Source organism: Megascapheus bottae, chromosome 18 (genome assembly GCF_031878675.1).
Source record: "Megascapheus bottae isolate mThoBot1 chromosome 18, mThoBot2.hap1, whole genome shotgun sequence".
Taxonomy (NCBI): Eukaryota; Metazoa; Chordata; class Mammalia; order Rodentia; family Geomyidae; genus Megascapheus; species Megascapheus bottae.
The window spans coordinates 28,594,633-28,615,371 of NC_143526.1; the positions used below are offsets into that span (position 1 = coordinate 28,594,633).

The 20,739-nt window shown below is 43.9% G+C and overlaps 1 pseudogene across 1 annotated transcript; it reads right to left on the reverse strand.

Moving 5' to 3' along the window:
• Positions 1 to 14,336: 14,336 nt before the first annotated feature.
• LOC150050331 (beta-defensin 128 pseudogene) lies at positions 14,337 to 17,979 on the reverse strand (annotated as a pseudogene). The gene is made up of 2 exons (XR_016538692.1): positions 17,863 to 17,979; positions 14,337 to 14,578 (listed from the first exon to the last, which is right to left on the reverse strand). The product of XR_016538692.1 is annotated as a beta-defensin 128 pseudogene (transcript).
• Positions 17,980 to 20,739: the final 2,760 nt, after the last annotated feature.

Sequence of the window (20,739 nt, forward strand, 5' to 3'; positions counted from 1 at the left end):
CTCTGGGGATGAGCCACGGCTCTGAATTCTGTCCACATTCTTAGATCTGGTTTTAAGCTCCACGCACAGCCAGGAAGTCCATGTCCACCCCCACCTATACCCCAAAGGCGGAACTCCCAGTCCCAGAATGTTCCACCTCACAGCCTATTGTCCCTCTCCTCAGCTGTGCACCCCGGGACAACTGGACCATGATTGTGCACATGGCTGCCAGCCTGTGTGGGTCAGGCTTGGCTGGTCATGGGCTCTGGTGTGGATGGAACCTTCCTGGTGTTTCCTATTTCTGCCTTGCACTGACTGGCAAACCCCAACACAAAGATAAGAGGGCATGTATCTGAAATTGTCCATTTTATGAAATTTCCAGTTCATTTATCCTGGGAGAAAATTGCTTCTAGCTTGGGCTAGAAGAACTGATGTTATTTGACGATTTCCATAAAGCCTCACTTTTCTGGTAGAGTAGGATTCAACAATGAAATTGTTCAAAAGATGAAGTTTCTCCAGCACAATATTCAGCCTGGCATGAATTGGCCTCAGCTCTCCTGTTCTAAAGAGCTAATGAACCTCCAGACTAACTGTGATCATATGACTTGACTTCTGGTTTCTATCCTATTTCTTTTAGTTTTTGAAAACCCGTTTTAGTGCGAAGAAATACACCAATGTTAGTCACTGGACACTATGTTGAAAATGACTGCGCAACTTGTGGTTAGGATAGGAGAGAGAGCAAGGGAAAGGACGACATTGTCCAAATAGAAATGTAGGCTTTTACCTGCCTTAACTGTAACCCCTCTGCACATTGTCTTTATAATAACAATTTAAAAATTTAAGTGGAGGGTTGGGAGCTTGGCCTAGTGGTAGCATGTTTGCCTAGCATGCATGAAGACCTGGGTTCAATTCCTTGGTACCACATACACAGAAAAGGCTGGAAATGGTGCTGTGGCTCAAGTGGTAGCCTTGAGAAAGCCCAAGGACAGTGTTCCGACCCTGAGTTCAAACCCCAGGACTGACAAAAAACTTAAGTGGAGCTATGGCTCAAAGTGGTAGAATGCTGGGCATAGGGACAGTGCCCAGGCCTTGAGTCCAAGCCCAACAATAAAAAACAAAAGTAATCAAATAGTAGGTTTAATACTGATCTAATTCTTTGCCAGTAGCACCTTGAGAGCCAAACTAAGTTATAAATCCTTAAAAAAGAAAATTCCTTTTATATTTCTCTCCCCATCTCTTCCATCTATTTCACTCCTAATTGTTTTTCTGTTTTTTAAAATTTAATTTAATAGTCGAGGTGATGTACAGAGTGGTTACAGTTACCTGCATAAGCTAGTGAGTACATTTCTTGTTCAACACTGTTTTTACCCTCTTCCTCCTTTTTCTCCCTCATTCTCTCCTCCCAACTTCCCCCAAATTGTGAAATTCATTTCCAGCATGTTTTCACGTGTGTATCACTGTGGCGTTACTTCACCCTTTGTCCTTTGTCTCACCTTCCTGTTGTTTCTCTTCCTTTCCCTAATTCAGAAGAGCATATATACAATACACAGGCTACCAAATTCAAACATAGTGACAACAGGGGATAAACCATAGGGAAAAAAATAAAAGTAAAAAGAAATAACTTCAGGTAGCACATTAAAAACAACAACCACAAAGAAAACCCTTTTCTTCCCATATTTTTTTTTTTTTTTTTTGCCAGTCCTGGGCTTGAGCTCAGGGCCTGAGCACTGTCCTTGGACTTTCTCAAGGCTAGAGCTCTACCACTTGAGCCTCAGCATCACTTCTGGCTTTTTTCTATGTATGTGGTACTGAGGAATTGAACCCGGGTCTTCATGCATGCTAGGCAAGCACCTTAACCACTAGGCCTAACTCCCGGCCTTCTTTCCATATTTTGGAGTTAATTTTGCTTAGCATCATTTTTTCTTTTTTGCCAATTCTGGGCCTTGAACTCAGGGCCTAGCATCGTGCTTGGGCTCTCTCAAGGTTAGAGCTCTACCACTTGAGCCACAGCACCACTTCTGACTTTTTCTATGTATGTGATACCGAGGAATTGAACCCTGGTCTCTGTGCATACTAGGCAAGTCTGTACTACTAGGCCAAACTCCTGGCCCCAACATCATCTTATATGGTCATATGTACATAGCTGTTTAGCTATTGTGATCCTTTGCTAGGACTATGCTAAACATATACTTATTACAAATGAGAGAAAAAATCGAATCTATGTTTCTTCTGTTCTGGATTACTTCACTTAATATGATTTTTCCAAGTCTTTTCCTTTCCCTACCAATGGGGTGATATATTTATTTCTCCCTTCCTTCCTTCCTTCCTTTCTTTCTTTCAGTCTTTCTTTCTTTCTTTCTTTCTTTCTTTCTTTCTTTCTTTCTTTCTTTCTTTCTTTCTTTCTTTCTTTCTTTCTTTCTTTTGGTGGGTCATGTGGCTTGAACTCATCTGGGCACTGTCCCTGAGCTCTTCAGCTCAAGGATGTCACTCTACCCCTGGGCCTGGACGCTGTCCCTGAGCTCTTCAACTCAAGGCTACCGCCCTACCCTTGAGCCAAGCCCCACTTCCTGTTTTCTGGAGGTTCATTGGAGATAAGAGTCTCAGGTCCTTTTGTGCCCGGCTGCCTTTGAACCTGATCCTCCGATCTCAGCCTCCTGAGATTACAGATATGAGCCACCATTCTTTCTGAAGGCAGCATATAATTTCATTATGTGTATATACCACATTTTCTTGATCCATTCATCTACTGAGGGGTATCTGGGTTGGTTTCCTATCTTAACTATGGTAAATAATAGTGCAAGGAATGCAGTGGTGCTGGTAGCTTTGTTATGGCCTTGTTTGTGGTCATTTGGATAAATGGCAAAAAAGTAGTATTGCTGGGTCACAGGGGAACGCCTAACTCCTTTCTAAATCCAAGTTAATTCATCTCCATAGCTGTAGCGTTTTTTCTGAACCACCTGAAGAAAATGGCCCTGTGTCTTTCTGGTGTCACCTCTATTTTATGTATATGTTGGTTGGTGATTGTACCGTGTGATATTCTAGTAAGTAAAGGGAGTTCTTGAGGGCTCAGAAGAATTTGATGTGTTACTAAAAACTTATCTGCATTTTTTTATGGATTTCCCTGGCATTGATCCCTGTCTGCTTTTGGACACATTTAGGATTCATGCTGTTCAATAGTAAAAGAGGGCCTGGGAGTTTGGCCCAGTGATAGAGTGCTTGCCTAGCTTTTTTTCTCTGTATGTGATACTGAGGAATTGAACCTGGGTCTTCGTGCATACTAGGCGTGGTGATTAATTGGAGATAAGAGTCCCATGGACTTAGGCCAGGAGTTGGCCTAGTGATAGAGTGCCTGCCTAACATGCATGAATACCAGGGTTCAATTCCTCAGTACCACATATATATAAAAAAAAAAAAAACTGAAATGGTACTGTGGCTCAAGCAGTAGAGCTCTAGCCTTGAGAAAGCCCAAGGACAGTGCTCAGGCCCTGAGTTCAAGCCCTAGGACTGGCAAAAAACAAATAGTAAAAAAGACTTAACAGACGAGGACATCACTGCCTCCTGAATCCACGCTTGTCTTCCGAGACACAAATCAGGAATGCACACAGCATTATGGGTTTTTGGGAAGGCACTGCAGCAGAGGGGGCACTAGGAAAACCTATGTGACAAGAGGACCAGACGTATCTGACTACATTTGTTCTACAATGTGTTCTATCTTGGACTACCGACAAGTGAATTTCCCATCTCTGCTTTTTCATTGCTGAGTGGGAAGTATGAAGATCATACCTACTTCCAGAGAAGGTCAGAACACCAGGATAGAATGCGAATCTCATTATTAGGACTTAGCTACACAGATTGCTGATTCCCACAGGAGGACTGATTAGACGCATGTCCTTAGGGCCCTGTCCATTGTACCATGACTGTTTTCTCTATTGTTACCATTGCTTCTCAGCCAGTTCCACCTGGAGGAAAATCATTTCCAGGAACCCTGAGGGGCAGCATGTGATGGAGGTTAGGGGTCTGGGTACCCTTTGAACAGCCAGATGGGGCTTGAAGGCTCCCAGTGGTACTTGCTGTGCTTTCCCCTCAGGAAGTCCTTTGATCACTATATTGGAAAGACCTTAGAGCTAGAAGCACTTTGATTGTGGGATATAAACTCAGTGCTGAGATATCATTTTGTCCTCTTGCCTTTCAGCTCACCTCTTCCTTCTTATCATTCTTGAACTTCACGGGGAAAACTCTTTTCCTGCTTTGGGGTTCACTAATAGAGTTTGAGTGGCAAGGAGAAAAGAATAATTTACCATTCAATTAAAAAAATCACAATGCCATGAGTAATGTTAATCATCAAAATGGAGTAGCCTGGAGCCAAACACATTTTGAGTTTCATCTCTGAATACTTCTTAGTCACGTTCTGTCATCATTTGTTTATTATTATTTTTCTTCATTGATTATAGACAGGCGGATATAATTGTATATTTACCTGTCAGCATTCTCTCATACTTATAATAGCTAAAGAACCCAGTCTCCAGTATTTAAGTTTAAAAAAATAAGCTTAAAAAGGCAAGTGAGACATAGGCAATTCCCATTTAAAATAGCAATTTGGAGGGGGGGGTTCAGTCATGGAGCTTGAACTCAGGGCCTGGGCACTATCCCTGAACTCTTTACCTCGTGGCTAGTGCTACCACTTTTGAGTCCCAGCTCCACTTCCAGTTTCCTTGTTGTTAATTGGAGGTAAGCGTGTCACAGACTTTCCTGCTCTGATTAGCTTCAAACTACCATCCTCAGAACTCAGTCTCATGACTATCTAGGATTACAGGGGTGAGCCACCAGCACCTGGCTTAACTTACCAGTTTTTTGAAGTGAAATAGGAATTTTGTGTTTCAGAGACGAGGAGAATTTTGCACAAAGCAATTCGATTTGGAAGCCAATTTTGCCTGTACCCAAGGCCCCATTTCTACCTAGTCTCAGGCCAGTCCTGAAAACGCACTCCAAGCTTGATACCACCTGTCTAGCTTGCCATTTCCTATAACTCCAAGATTGGGTTTTTCTAGTTTGTGTTTGTATATCCATGTGCGTTCAGGAAGTAGTGTCTATGGACACATCGTCTATAATTAATGACAAGACATTGAGATTTTGGTGGTCATTAGAATTTATTCTCAACTGGATATTCAAAATCTTAATTCCTCTCTTGGGATAAGAATAGTGTTCCTGGGCCCTTTTGGAAAACATCTACACTTACCTGGTCAAACATCATATACATTCTACCTCTTGGGTATCAGTGGGAGTCTGAACTCCGACCTCCCACAAGGGGTAGCAGATGTGCCAAGGTGACACTTGTCTCCTCTGTTGGCAGTGGAGACCTAGAAGAAAGGCTAAACCCCTAACACTCACAGGCAGTATCAAGAATGTAGAACATCGACCCACCCCACCTGTAACGAGCCAGGAGAGACCTAGCTGAGAGTCCCGCATCCTGTGGTGTTAGTTCCTTATGTTGTCTGCTACACATAAATATCACAATGGAGAAAGATTTAAGTTTGGCTCATACTTTCCGGGGTTTCAGCCCCTTCTGGCAAGGTCTTGTCATCATTTCCTACTAGTGCTGTCCTATTATGAAAATGTCAAGGAATGATGCCTTTCCCTGGGTCATCTCTATCCTCATATAAATCTCTCTGGAAAGAACTTCACAGCATTCTTAATCTCATGGAGTTGACAATCGAGCTTAATGATCCCAGGTCCACCTCTTAGCAAAAGCTGACACCCAACATACCTCCTTCAGTCTTAATACTCCACCACCGACCTCCCAAAAGGCTCATGTAGGTCTCACATGGCCAAATGTATCAGTTCATCTCCATGAATTCCCAGAAGGCGGCCATTTTCCATTCCCCCTGGCGGGACTATGTTCCAGATGCACTGTGGGGATGTACGGAAATACCACAAGGAGATCCCTTGTAGGAGATCCCTTGTGCTGGAAACGAACACCACTCCAGAAATTAAATAATACAAGGTGTAAAGACTGTGGTAAGAAACTGCGGTGGTAATAAGTCCACCACAGTTCCGTCATCCATTCTCTAGTCCACTTGGCCCACACAAGACTTCATGCAGTCATAGGTTTTTCCTCTGCTTGGGTAACTCAACCTTTCAATTGCTACCTAGGCTGTGGCAGTTTTGCCTGAATTGAGTTGTTGTGGATGACTTTGGACGTTAACCCCAGATTTTGACAATAACAAGGGGCACTTGTGGGCAACGTCTAAGTTCCAGAAAAACCCTTCCTTACCCTCACTGTGTAGGCAGCCACCTACTCTCCCCTACTCGCCCATAACAGATTCCATTTTGCTTGTTGCTCAGAGACATAGAGAGTTAAACATTTTTCATAGGAGTCCAGATTTCAGCTCAAATGATTCATTGTTTATCAGCACGGAAACATTTCTTAAGGCTAGAAGATACAGGAAGCAAAACAGTTTGATAGTGGAGCAGTAGGGTCGATGTTGGGAGGAACCATTCTCCTTCTCTAGCTTGTGATTCCTGAACACTGACAATTGGAGAGTATGCTTGTACTTTGAGGGCAGATCTGTACCATAAACAACATCCTGAAGGATATTCCCCTAGCATGTATTTTCACCCCATTAACACTGTTTCCGACTGTTGAAAAGAATATTCCACTGACCTATAAACATGCTACGACCACTGATCCAGTGACAAGGACCACTCAGGATCTCCCTCCATATAACCAAAGCTCTGAAACTACAAACAAAACTGTAACAAGGATGGCAGGGTATAAGGGTCATGTGTGGGATGTTGCTGTAACAATTGCAAGGCCCTCAGGACTAGAAAACAATCTGGTCCCTAGGAGTAGAAAATAAACAAAAACACAACCTATAACAGGAGGTAACTGGAAACGAAACTTGAGGAAATGGACATATAATTCAGGAGACGAGAAGGGAAAGGGGAAATGAGTCCTCAGAGGAGATTCTGAGTAAGTCTGGGATTCATGAGATTCCTTGTGATATATAGAGTTGCCACAGGAAGTGTTAGGAGGGAAAGCATTGAGTGACCGCAATGGAATCTACAAAGGGAAGGGTTCTGGGAAGGAAGCTCCATGAGCACTTTGTTTGGAGGAAAAGCAGAGAATCCAAAGGTAAACTATGGGGCAAGTCTGATGTGGGCTCTGTGCATTAGCAGTGAGTTGGGAAGGTCCGAATAAATAGAAACAGCAGGGTAACCACTAGCCACGATGGAGACAAGCATTCCCAAAGTTCTCCAGCAAGGGCCTCTGAGGATTTTTGTTTTGTTTTGTTCTCATTACCCTCTTTGAAGTTTGATTGAAATATAAAACTGTTGGGGACCGACTGTGGGGTCAATGACCTTGGACCTGACCTTGGACCTACATAACTGTATACACAAGGAAGTAACTCTTATCAGGATAACTTTAAGCAATGTCAATCAGTTCTTATCAGGATGACTTTAAGCAATGTTAATCCTTTCTCATTTATCTTATATGTGACTTGTTTACTATTTTGTATGAATGTAGCCTCTGGCAGTTCCCTAGTTTTAAGAAGAGTATTTAAGGTCGGAATTTAAAATAAACAGGACAGTCTTAGGCGGCAGTCTGGAGCTCACAGCCTTCTTGGACTGCTGACTTGGGCTGAAGTCCTCCCGAACTCCATCTGTTTGTCTCTCTTTTAATTTGTCCTAGTCCTTGCCCCTATTTCAGGAATCCCAATCTGCGAACCCTGGTTTGCTGCCGGCTGGCCCCGGCAACTGGCGCCCGAACAGGGACCCTGAAAATCTGGGATGAAGGTGAAGGACCCCCCCTGTGGATTTAAAGAGTGCCTGCTCCCAACATGGGTCAACTGCCCCTTTTACTCAAGTAATATTGGAGGCCGCGTGTGCTGGTATTGCATGTCCAAATGACTGGAAGCGGCTTGCCAGAGCATGCCTTAGTGCGGGAGAGTACTTATTATGGGAGACAGAGTTCACTGCACAGTGCCGGGCTAAAATTGAAACAAATAGGTCTAAGAACCTGCCTTACACTTTTGATCAGTTGTTAGGAGAGGGAACCTATAAAAACACCGAAGATCAATTGGGTTATGCAAAGGAAGCCTATTCACAAATAAATGCTGCGGCGAAAGAGGCTTGGAAAAGGTTACGTAATTCCAATCGTACAAAAAATTTAGTAGAAGTTAAACAGGGACCGAATGAACCTTATCTAGAATTTTTGTCTCGATTAATGGAGACTGCAGACCGCCTAGTACAAGATGAGAACGCAAGGAAGATTATAGTTAGACACATAGCCTATGAAAATGCCAACGCCGCCTGTCAGGCGGCTATCAGACCCCATAGGAATAAGGGAGGAATCACGGACTTTATTTCACTGTGTGCTGATATTGGACCCTCCCATCTACAAGGCCTTACTTTAGCCGCTGCTCCTCAAGGAAAGACTATTACTGAATTTCTAAAATATAGAGGTCAGTGGCATTCTCGGGATGCTAGTCCTCCGGGGAGTTGCTTCTCTTGTGGACAAATAGGACATTGGATGACGCAATGCCCACGCCAGGCCAGGTTAAAGAGAGAAAAATCACCTGGCGCATGTCCACGCTATGGTAAAGGGAAGCACTGGGCTAAAGATTGCAAGTCAGCAACAAATCGCAATGGCCGCCCGTTTTTGGGAAACTGGAGAAGGGGCCAGCCTCTGGCCCCGCAAAACCATGGGGCAGTCCCTCCCTCTTCTCGGCCACAAGTACATCTTCTAACAACCCCCCAAAATCAGTCTCCAGCCTCTTCCGTGCCACCCCAGGCGGTGCAGGATTGGACCTCTGTTCCTCCACCTGCTCAGTATTGACCCCAGAGATGGGGACACAAGCTCTCCCCACGGGGGTCTTCGGCCCCCTTCCCCCGGGAGTGGCTGGATTGCTGTTAGGGCGAAGTAGCTCAGCCCTTAAAGGGATACAGATTACACCTGGCAAAATTGACCAGGATTTTACTGGAGAAATCAAAGTTATGGCCTCTGCCCCGAAACACATGGTATCGATCCCAGCTGGTCAAAAATTAGCACAACTAATACTTGTGCCTTTACCTCATGGGGAGACTGCTAATTCTTCTGCCCCATTCGGACAGAGAGGATTTGGATCCTCTGATATCTATGGGGTACAAAGCATAAAACAAGAGAGGCCTGAGATGACTATATTTATACAAGAAAAACCCTTTAAAGGAATATTAGACACAGGAGCAGATGTGTCTGTGATATCTAAAAAACATTGGCCAGCCCAATGGCCCCTGACAACCTCTATGACTTCCCTACAGGGGGTTGGGCAAGCAACTGACCCACAGCAGAGAAGTGCGATCCTTGTTTGGAGAGATAAGGAAGGGCACTCTGGTCATTTTCAGCCATTTGTCCTGGATCATCTGCCAATTAATTTATGGGGTCGTGATATCATGGAAAAAATGGGAGCGTATATGTTTAGTCCTAGTGCTGCGGTCACTAAGCAGTTACTTGATCAAGGCCTCCTCCCCTTTAGGGGACTAGGCCGAGCAGCACAGGGGGAGCCAGAGCCACTCCAACCCCAGTCTCACTCCCCGAGACAAGGATTAGGGTATTCTTTAACGGGGTCTGCTGTTTGTCCTGCCCCTCATGCTAATCCCATAAATTGGCTCTCTGAAGAACCGGTATGGGTCGAACAGTGGCCTCTCTCTCTAGAAAAGATCATTGCAGTACACCAGCTGGTACAGGAACAGCTGGACTTGGGACATGTGGCCCCTTCTAACTCTGCATGGAATTCTCCAATTTTTGTTATAAAGAAAAAGTCAGGTAAAAGGAGGCTGTTACAGGATCTGAGAAAGGTAAATGCAACTATGGAACTGATGGGGGCCTTATAGCCCGGCTTGCCTTCACCCATGGCAATCCCAAAGAATACTTATAAGATTATTATAGATTTGAAGGATTGTTTCTATACTATACCCCTGGCGCCTCAAGACTGTAAGCGCTTTGCCTTCAGCGTCCCCTCTGTTAATTTTAAAGAACCCATGAAGCGATATCATTGGCTTGTGCTCCCACAGGGCATGGCAAATAGCCCAACTTTATGTCAAAGTTTTGTAGCTAGAGCCATTTCTTCCACCCGTGAAAAAACTTTCTTCTGTTTATATTGTTCATTATATGGACGAAATCTTGTTGGCTTGTTCTGACCCTATCGTCGTACGACAAGCCTTTGGACAACTAAAGCAAGATCTGAGCCTCTTTGGCCTTATAATAGCAGCTGAAAAGGTTCAGGAACACCCCCCTTTTACGTATTTAGGCCATATATTAGGCCCACACTATTTTAAAAGCCAAAAAATACAATTAAAAACTTCACACTTAAGAACTCTTCATGATTTTCAGCAATTTTTAGGAGATATAAATTGGCTTCGGCCTTATTTAAAGCTGTCCACAGGAGAGTTAAAACCCCTCTTTGATCTCTTAAAAGGAGATACCAACCCTACATCCTTGTGCAATTTAAATCCCGACGCCAGGAGGGCCATCCAAATCGTAGAAAAGGCAATTTCCCAGCAACAAGTGACCTATTGTGACTACTCTAAACCATGGGGAGTTTACATTTTAGCTACTTCTCACTCCCCAACTGCTGTATTGTGGCAGGATGGCCCACTTTTATGGCTTTATCTACCATCAACACCCGGCAAAGTGCTGACCCCCTACTACGAATTGGTAGCTAATCTGATACATATCTGCCGAGTGGATTCCCGTAAATATTTAGGTCAGGAACCTCATTTTATCTGTGTCCCATATAATTTACAACAACAAGATTGGCTATTCGCCCATTGCAATTCTTGGGCCATTGCTTGGGCCAATTATATGGGAAAATTTTGCATCACTACCCATCTAACAAACTTCTCCAATTTGCTGCGTGTTATACGTTCCTATTTCCTTCCATAGTACGGGCCTCGCCTTTATCTTCTGCCGCTTTAGTATTTACAGATGGATCCTCTAATGGAACGGCTGCTTTGACCATTAATGGGAAAACTCAGTCTTGGGTTACGGGTTTTTCCTCCGCCCAAGAGGTAGAATTAGAGGCTGTTTTACAAGCACTCGTCCTGTTACAAGACGAGCCCTTTAACTTATACTCAGACAGTCAATATGTAATTTGTGCTCTTCAAGTCATAGAAACTGTTCCCTTTATTGGAACTACTAACTCCAATATCCAGACCCAATTTCGCCAAGTACAAACTTTGCTTTGTTCTCGCAACCACCCCTGTTTTTTTGGCTTTGTTCGAGCTCACACTAATCTTCCTGGCCCTTTAAGTGAGGGTAACGCAGTTACTGATTCTGCCACCAGAGTTTATTTAACTCAAGTTGAACTTGCTAAGCAGTCACATGCCATCCATCATCAAAACAGCCGAGCCTTGCGCCGACAGTTTAAATTATCTAGAGAAGCGGCACGTCAAATAGTTAAAACTTGCTCCAACTGTGTGCCCTTCTCACCAGCTCCTCATTTAGGTATAAATCCACGAGGACTGCTTTCTAATCACATTTGGCAGATGGATGTCACACATGTTCCATCATTTGGCCGATTAAAATATGTTCATGTTACTGTAGATACTTATTCTAATTTTATCCTGGCCACCCCCCTTGCTGGGGAAGCTACTAAACCTTGTATTTCTCACTGCATTCGATGTTTTGCTGTGATGGGGATTCCCTTGCAAATAAAAACAGATAATGGCCCTGGCTATGCAGGCCGAGCATTTCAATCCTTCTGCCATTCCTATAATATCACTCATATTACAGGCATTCCTTACAATCCTCAAGGTCAAGGCATCGTGGAGAGAGCTAATGGATTATTAAAACATCAAATTGCTAAAATACAGAAAGGAGAGTCGTATCCCGCTACCCCTGTGAATATACTTAATCATGCTTTATTTGTTTTAAATTTTTTGAATCTGGATTCAAATAATTTATCTGCTGCTCAGCGATTCTGGGAAAAAAGAGAGCAGCGTGCTTTTGCCTTAGTAAAATGGAAGGATCCCCTAACTGGTGCTTGGCACGGACCCGATCCTGTTCTAATCTGGGGTCGAGGGCATGTATGTGTTTTCTCACAGGAAGAAAATGATGCCCGCTGGCTGCCCGAACGCTATGTTCGGATTGTGGAGAGTGACAGTGGTCATCCAAGCAGCGACTCACTGGACCTTCACCCCCAACCCTCCAGTAATGCATCCAGTAATGGGGAAAAGACCTGAATTCATGTTTTTGTGTTAAGTGTAAAAGTCTCTGTTTCTTTGTCTTGTTCGTGTTACATATTTTTTCTTGTCCAGTTTTGTCTTTGAAATTGGTACCAGTTTTAAATATGGATCCTTATGGTTTTTCTAAAGTTTTGTTTTGAACCTGGTTCTCACCTGCAAGAGTAAAATTGGCAAAGCTCTCTTGACACAAATTTCCGGAAAATTAATGGCCAATATTAATTTTGTGCACTTTAAAATCTTTGAGTATGAATGTGTGTGAATGAGTGAGTGAACATGTTCAAGGTTTAATCAAGAAAATCATTTAGATCAGCAAAAAAAAAAATGAACTTGATGTTCGTATGACAGCTCTTAAGTCCCATGTAGAAGGTCGAATCAGTAGATTGGAGAGAGAACTCCGAGAGCATCAAGGGAGGCACTTAGAGCAGAGAAAAGAGCCTCAAGAACCTACTAGTAAGGTCCCAGAACAGCAGAGACAGATCACGTTGAAAACTACTGCAGCTTCTGAAGAATGAGGAATTGCCAGCACTTCAGATCCATCAACAGCCAATATTAAGCCAACTCCTGTTGTTTCTACTCTAAGTAAAGTGACAACTGAAGCTATGGCTGGGAACAAATCAACACCTATGGCCAGTACCCGTCCAATGGTCACATCTGCAACAGTCACCAATCGAACAACTCCGGAGATCTAAGCCCCAGATGGATGAATTCCCCCCCCCCCCCCCCCGAGAGGAATCGCAGTCAAGGACGGGATAAGAGGGGATGCTCTCTGACCAACCTAAGACAGGGCCTTCAGCTTGATCTGAAGAAGTTCCCCATGACGGGTAAGGCAGAGTCAGCGATCCACCCAACCTAAGACAAGCGAGTCCGCATCTTTTAAAAGAAAGACAGGGGATAAAACACCTGGAAATTAGTATGCATTACACACACTGCAGAATTATGTGAAATTTAATTGTTTTTTAATTAAACCTTTTTATTAACACTGAATTTTTATATCCTATTTCAAATGTCATGTTCTCCAAACAAGTATTCAAGAAAAAAATCTCTATATGCAATTACTGGAAAATAAATTTAAGAACATAATTAAAATTAAGCTGAGTCTTTGTATGTCACAGGTACATATCGATCTACATAATGTGTCAATATATGTCTATAGAGCATATATCTTATCTTTGTCCTGCATGTCTAGACAAATATATTTATATCTCCAAATTCATGCCAATGACCTGGAGTACCTGAATATTGAGTCATCGCTCTTGTACTGTTTGGATCTAATATCCACATATCAAGGATACCATGCGCCTTTTGTTCCTTTGGTCTTGGCTTATCTCACTCAACATGATTTGCTCTAGACCCACTACTTCCCAGTGAATGCCATTATTTTATCTTGTCTGGTGGCTATGTAGAACTCCACTGTGTATATGTTTCACATTCTTTGGTATGCATTCATTTGCAGTAGGGCATCTGGGTTGTTGTCATCGCTTGATTATTGTGAATGGTGCAGCGATGAACATGGCTGTGCAGGTGTCCTTAGCATACCCTGGGTTATGCTGCTCGGGGTAGATGCCCAGGAATGGTATGGCTGGTCATAGGTAATTATTATTTTGAATTGCTAGTTGTTAGCAAAACCTTTTGGATTCTAGAAGGGAGGGAAGGGACTGAGGGAGGGAGAGATGGAGAGAGGGAGGGAGAGAGAAGGAAAGAGAAAGACAGAACCTGGCATATGTCTTCATACACATTAAAAACCATTTGTATTCAGGGAGAAAGAGAAGCTGAGTCAGAGACATGGGGCGGGGTGGGGAGGAGAAAAACAATATCAGCTATATATCTTCATTGACATAAAAATTTCATTTATACTGAAAGAAAAAAAATACCTAAAAATCTCTGTGGAAATTATCATCTTTATTAGGAAGTGAATCATCTAGTTCCACCTCTCACAGCATCTGGATTGACCCTTCTGTCTTCAGTTTTATAAGAGCAGCTATCCATTTATGTGTCACATGTCCCCAAATGAGTAAGTGTGTTATTGGTGACTGTATTGGACTTTATTACATGGGTTAGTGAAGGGCATAGAAAGTAGATGAATGTCTAGGTGTATCCTGTCACGTTCCACATCACTTCAGTGGAGTTCAGGGAACTCAGAACTGGTCTGATGTCTCATTTAGGAAAAATGAAGCAGTGTACGTTGGAGCCCAATCATATTGGTCCATTATTAGAAAAGTTGGCTTAAGTATAGATTCCTTGAGATTTCTCTTTTCCTCTTTGTTCACGCAACACAATTTCTGCTGTGGACATTCTACTTCAGAGGTTTCCCATGGTCTGCATTGCTTTCTGCAGTAGCCAGTGATGCTATCGAAGCATTTTTTGGGCTTTGCCTCATCTGTACATAGAAAACAATTTGGAACCAAGGTTAGTTTCTGAAGGAGAGTGGAAGAGGTGAGTGATTTCCCACCAGTTATGGCTTCTGTGGTCCCCAAGTGAATGTTACACCAGAGTCCTCGCCTAGAAAATCACCTGAAATAATGGGAGCTGAAAGCCCTAGGCTCCTGGCTTATGTCCCCTTGGCCCTGAGAACCTTCAAATGCATGTGGATTAGAGAAAAGAGGCCTTGGTTCCTGGTTATTGGCTGTGGCAATGTCCTGCTCCTAGAGCCATGGCACAGGTGAGTCTGTACACCAACCTCTAGGTCAGCTTTTCCTTAGCCCCCACTCTCCTGAGAGCATCCATTTGTCACCACTGACACATTTGGGAATTGTGTCAGCTTTTTAACAGAGTATCAGAGGAGTTGGGCACCAGTGGTTTATGCCTGTAATCCTAGCTAGTCAGGAGGCTGATATCTGAAGGTCTTAGTTCAAAGCCATCCCAGGAAAGCAAGTCCCTGTGAGACTCTTATTTCTAATTCACTACTAGGATACCAGAGGTGGCCCTGAGGCTCAAAGTGGTAGAGCACTAGCCTTGAGCAAAAGAGCTCAGAACTGACAAAAATAAATAAAAGAATATTATAAAGAAGACTTTTGTGTGTGTGTATCAGTATTTACGATTGAATTAGGGCCTGGACACTATTCCTTAGATTTGTGGCTCTTCCCCTTCTGTCATTTAGATGGTTAATTGGAAAGAAGAGACTTCCTATCCAGGCTGGCTTCAAACCGTAATCCTGAGATTTCAACTCCCTGAGTAGCTAGGATTACAGGTGTGAGCCACCAACTTCTTTGTTGTAGCACACTCATTGTAAGATTTCTCCTGAAGGTAACTCAGGTTTTTCTCACTTTTTTTTTTTTTGGCCAGTCCTGGGGCTTGAACTCAAGGCCTGGGTATGGTCCTTGAGCTTCTTTTGTTCAAGGCAAGTACTCTACCCCTTGAGTCACAGTGCCATTTCTGGCTTTTTCTGATTATGCAATATTGAGGACTTTAGCCCAGGGCTTTATGCATGCTAGGCAAGTACTCTACCACTAACCCAGATTCCTGGATGCTCTCTCACTCCTTTATATTGTTAATTTTAAATTTTCAGTTTGTTTTAATGTTTTTTTTTTTTCATTTTCTTTTCTTCCTGGGCCTGGGTGTTGTCCCTGAGCTCTTCAGCTCAAGACTACCGCCCTACCCCTGGAGCCACAGCCCAACTTCCAGTTTTTGAATGGTTAATTGGAGATAACAGTGTCAGGGACTTTAGTGTCCAGGCAGCTTTGAACCACAGTCCTCATCAGATCTCAGCCTCGTGAGTAGCTAGGATTATAGGCATGAGCCGCCGCATCTGGCTTCTCCTTTTTTTTTTTTGTGGGTCCTGTGGCTTGAGCAGTGGCCTGGGCGCTGTCCCTGAGCTCTTCAGCTCAAGGCTACCACCCTACCCTTAAGGCAATCCCCACTTCCCATTTTCTAGAGTTTTCTAGAGATAAATTGGAGATAAAAGCCTCCAGTCCTATTGTGCTCGGGCTGATTCTGAACCTTGATCCTCAGATCTCAGCCTCCTGAGTAGCTAGGATTACAGGCATGAGCCACTGGGACCAGCTCTTTTTTTAAGGTGGTTTTGGCCTTGTAACTCAGAGTCTGTGATAGGTTGGTGCTATACCACTTAAGCCACACCACCGGTCATGTTTGGGGCTGGTGAGGAAAAAGAGGTCTGGCTAGGGTGAGAGTTTGGCATATTGGTAGAGTGCTTGCCTAGTATGCATGAAGACCCTGGTTCGATTCCTCGGTATCACATACACAGAAAAGCTGGAAGTGGTGCTGTGGCTCAAGTAGTAGAGCTCTAGCCTTGAGGGAAAGTCCAAGGACAGTGCTCAGGCCTTGAGTTTAGTCCCCAGGACTGGAAAAACAGGTCTGGCTAGGGTGAGAGTTTGGCCTTGTGGTAATGTGCTTGCCTAGGATTCATGAAGACCTGGGTTCAATTCCTCCATAGCACATTCATAGAAAAAGCCGGAAGTGACGCTATGGCTCAAGTAGTAGAGTGCTAGCCTTGAGCAAAAAGTGTCCAAGGACAGTGCCTAGGCCTTGAGCTCAAGTATAGGAATAGCAAACAAACAAAAAAAGGTGTGGCTAAGATTTCTTCCTGGGCAACTTGATGTTTTCATTCTCAGTCTCCCAAGTAGCTAATGTAATAGGCATGACAAACCACCACAAGGTTTTTCACTCTCTACCTAAAGAAAATGTGTTCCCCAAGGCTAAGTCTCAATTGCATGAACATGGCCCCATTAGGATCTAAAATGTAGCAGGGTGCTTGTGGCTCAAGCCTATAATCTTATCTACTTAGAAGGCTGATGTCAAGTATTGGAGTTTGAATCTAGCCTGGGCACAAAGCCCATGAGATTTTTACCTACAATAAACCACAATGAAACCAGAAGTAGAGCTAGGGCTCAAGTGAAAGAAGGTACCCTGAACAAAAAATGCCCAGAACGTACACACTTACACGTGCTTCTCTCTCTTCTCTCTCTCTCTCTCTCTCTCTCTCTCTCTCTCTCTCTCTCTCTCTCTCTCTCTCTCTCTCTCTCTCTCTCTCACAGACACACAGACACACACACACACACACAAAGCATTTCAACTGTCACCTACTGAGAATAATCTACTCTAACACTCTTGTTTCCAAGCTTCATTTTGTCTCTCTACACAAAACATGGGATAAAGGGGGGAAACACAGATGTCCTATCTCTGTCCTAATCTCTCTAATCAAGAAGTATGTTCAGGGATTAGAGGGGTATAATTTGAGGGCCACAAAGGATCTGACCTAGACAGGGACTTATCAGGAAGTGGGAGTCTCACATTTTTAAGCTGGTGTATGCTCAAGGGAAATAGGATCATTCTACTCCACAGATGAGAAAGTTGAGACTCAAAGGGAATAATTCGGTCCATCTCCACCACTAGACAACCATGAAGCCAGTGACAAAGCCACACGGATGACAGCCTCAGTGTGTGGCTCTCAGTCCTATGAGAGCACAGGCTGGAAATGAATCTGAGTGGAACAGAGCGATCTGGTGAAAACTGGATGATGGGTCACTGTGACCTTTGACACCAAGTCTTGAGTGGAGCCCTCCCTCCTTCCACCTCCTGCTTCCTCTCTTCTCTTAGTGATACTGCAGATATCAGGAATCTTTACCATCCTGTCCCCAGCGTGGCTAATGGCAAATGGCGACATATCTCCTCCTCCCATTTCATGGCACACTTTGGACAGATTACCTGTGAGTACCACAAACAGGAGAATAAGGAGAACCAGACACAGCTTCATGTTCGCAGACTTCCCAGGAGAAAGGCAGCACAACTCCTTCATCCAGTGTTCTCTGTCAGTCTCTGGGATGAGCCACGGCTCTGAATTCTGTCCACATTCTTAGATCTGGTTTTAAGCTGCACGCACAACCAGGAAGTCCATGTCCACCCCCACCTACACCCCAAAGGCGGAACTCCCAGTCCCAGAATGTTCCACCTCACAGCCTATTGTCCCTCTCCTCAGCTGTGCACCCCGGGACAACTGGACCATGATTGTGCACATGGCTGCCAGCCTGTGTGGGTCAGGCTTGGCTGGTCATGGGCTCTGGTGTGGATGGAACCTTCCTGGTGTTTTCTATTTCTGCCTTGCACTGACTGGCAAACCCCAACACAAAGATAAGAGGGCATGTATCTGAAATTGTCCATTTTATGAAATTTCCAGTTCATTTATCCTGGGAGAAAATTGCTTCTAGCTTGGGCTAGAAGAACTGATGTTATTTGACGATTTCCATAAAGCCGCACTTTTCTGGTAGAGTAGGATTCAACAACGAAATTGTTCAAAGGATGAAGTTTCTCCAGCACAATATTCAGCCTGGCGTGAATTGGCCTCAGCTCTCCTGTCCAAGGCCCTTTTATGGAACCCCTTGTGTTTATTTCAAGCTTGCTGTGGATGCTGTTACCCGGCTTGGAATGTCCATCCCCTGTTCATTTTCCCTTTTAAGCATCCCCCCCTGAAAAATTACATGACATCTCTCCATTATCTCCACATACATTGTCTTTTTTTTTTTTTTAATGTTGGTTGTGGGGCTTGAACCCAGGGCCTAAACACTCCTCCTGAGCTCTTTTGTTGGAAGCTAGAATTCTATCACTTTGAGCCACAGCTCTACTTCTGATTTGAGGATGTTTAACTGGCATTGAAGGTCTCATGGGCTTTCCTGCCATGGCTGGCTTTTACCACAATCCTCAGTTCTCAGCCTCCTGAATTGCTAGGATTGCAGGTGTGAGCCATTGGCACCCCACCTTTCAAAGCTAAGTTAATTCAACTCTACCTCTGTTAACACCCTAAGAGAGCTTTCATGTTCTTTTCAGTGTCACCTCTATTTAATGGATATGTTTTGGTTGGTGCTGGGGTCTGGGAGACCTTCGCTGGTGAGTTCTGTTCTTGTTTTTTTTTTTTTTTGGCCAGTCTTGGGGTTTGTACTGAGGGTCTGGGTGCTGTACTTGGACTTTCTCAAGGCTAGAGCCCTACCATTTGAGCCACCACACAACTTTGTTGTTTTTTTTTTTGATGTGTGTGGTAGCAAGGAATCAAATCTGAGTCTTCATGCATGCTAGGCAAGCATTCTAGCACTAGGCCAACTCCTGGCCCCTCTTGTTCAATTTTGATTTCTTCACTTTACAACACACAAGTCATTTTCTATACTCATATTTCCTGAATACGTGGTTGGAAATGACTCAACACTTATTGCTCTGTGATACCATAATCTCATCGGCTGGCCACAACTTCTTTCCAGGACATCTTGTTCCAGTCACAATGACTGCAGTCCCTACCAGGCCTGGAAAACCACATTATCTGTGAACTATGCTTTACTCCAATCAGGCAATAGTTTCTTATCTGCGATAGAAGCCCCCACCACTGCTATCAGGTCTACAGATCTGTGTGTTCTGCACCAGTGGTGGTCCTGCCAAGTAAACTCCTAGCCTCTTGTCATGGCATCAGACCCTGTTTGATTTCTTGAGGGAGGCCTGTGCTCCTCTGTATACAGCCCTTCCCAGCCTACCTCCACTCAATCATGTTGTCTTTGTCACGCCATATGTTCCGGTGTAGAAGCCCAATTTAAGATGAATATCAAGTCCACGCAAAGGTTCTTCCAAAAATTGCATTCAAGGTTGATTAAGAAAAGCAGTGACCTCCCTGAGAAAAGTTACCGGCCCACACTCTCCTATCACACTCCAGTGTGGGTTGGAAGCAGCTCCAGACAGCACAGCTTGGATTCTTTGTATTACTAATGACTGTTTTTTTTCTTTTTAAAATTAAATTGTGCTTAGCTCACACAGTCAGTTCTCACACAGAGAATGTTCCTTTTTTTTTTTTTCCCGTGCTCCCCAGACTCCATTAGTCAACCCTGAAGCAGGAAAGGAGATTTGTCCCCTCAATTCAAGCATGGTATGGAGGAAGAGATGAAAGACAGGAAGATAAGAAGCCAGGATAACACTGAGATTATGCCTCGTAATCAAAGTGTTCATCAAGCTAACGTCTTTCCACAACAGTGATCAAGGTAATTCCTGGGGGAAAGTTCAGCAAGTGCCATCGGAAACCTTTAAAACCCCATCTGGGTGCTCAGAGAGTGCCGGTCTCTCTCCTCATGCTCTTTTCTGCATGTGAATGAGTTTTCTCCCAGGTGAAACTTGGACTGAAATCACTTGAATCAATGCCCAGCAGCCATGACATGGGAGGGTGGGCAGTGCATTGTTAGACCTCGTGGGGGAATCAGCAACTTGTTTAGCTAGATCCCTGTGAAGCTACTAATGTAATACACTACTAATGTAACCCTCAAAGTTCCTTCTTTGGGATTATAGATGTTCTCTATTCTTTACATTCATTCAGAAGCAAAGGTTCAGAGCTGGGACATCTATTTGTCTACAGTCTAAGAGTAAGCACATTTCCAGGACCACAAATAAGGTTAGATATAGCTGACCCCAAAGTACACATACATTTTTCCAGTGTCCTCTCCTCTTCTGAAAAGAGAGGACATGTGTCCATCCTTCTGAATGCTTGCACGACTTCTGCCTTCAAGGACTGGCTAGAAATACAGGAGGCAAGGGTGTCTTATCCATCAGAGGATCCAT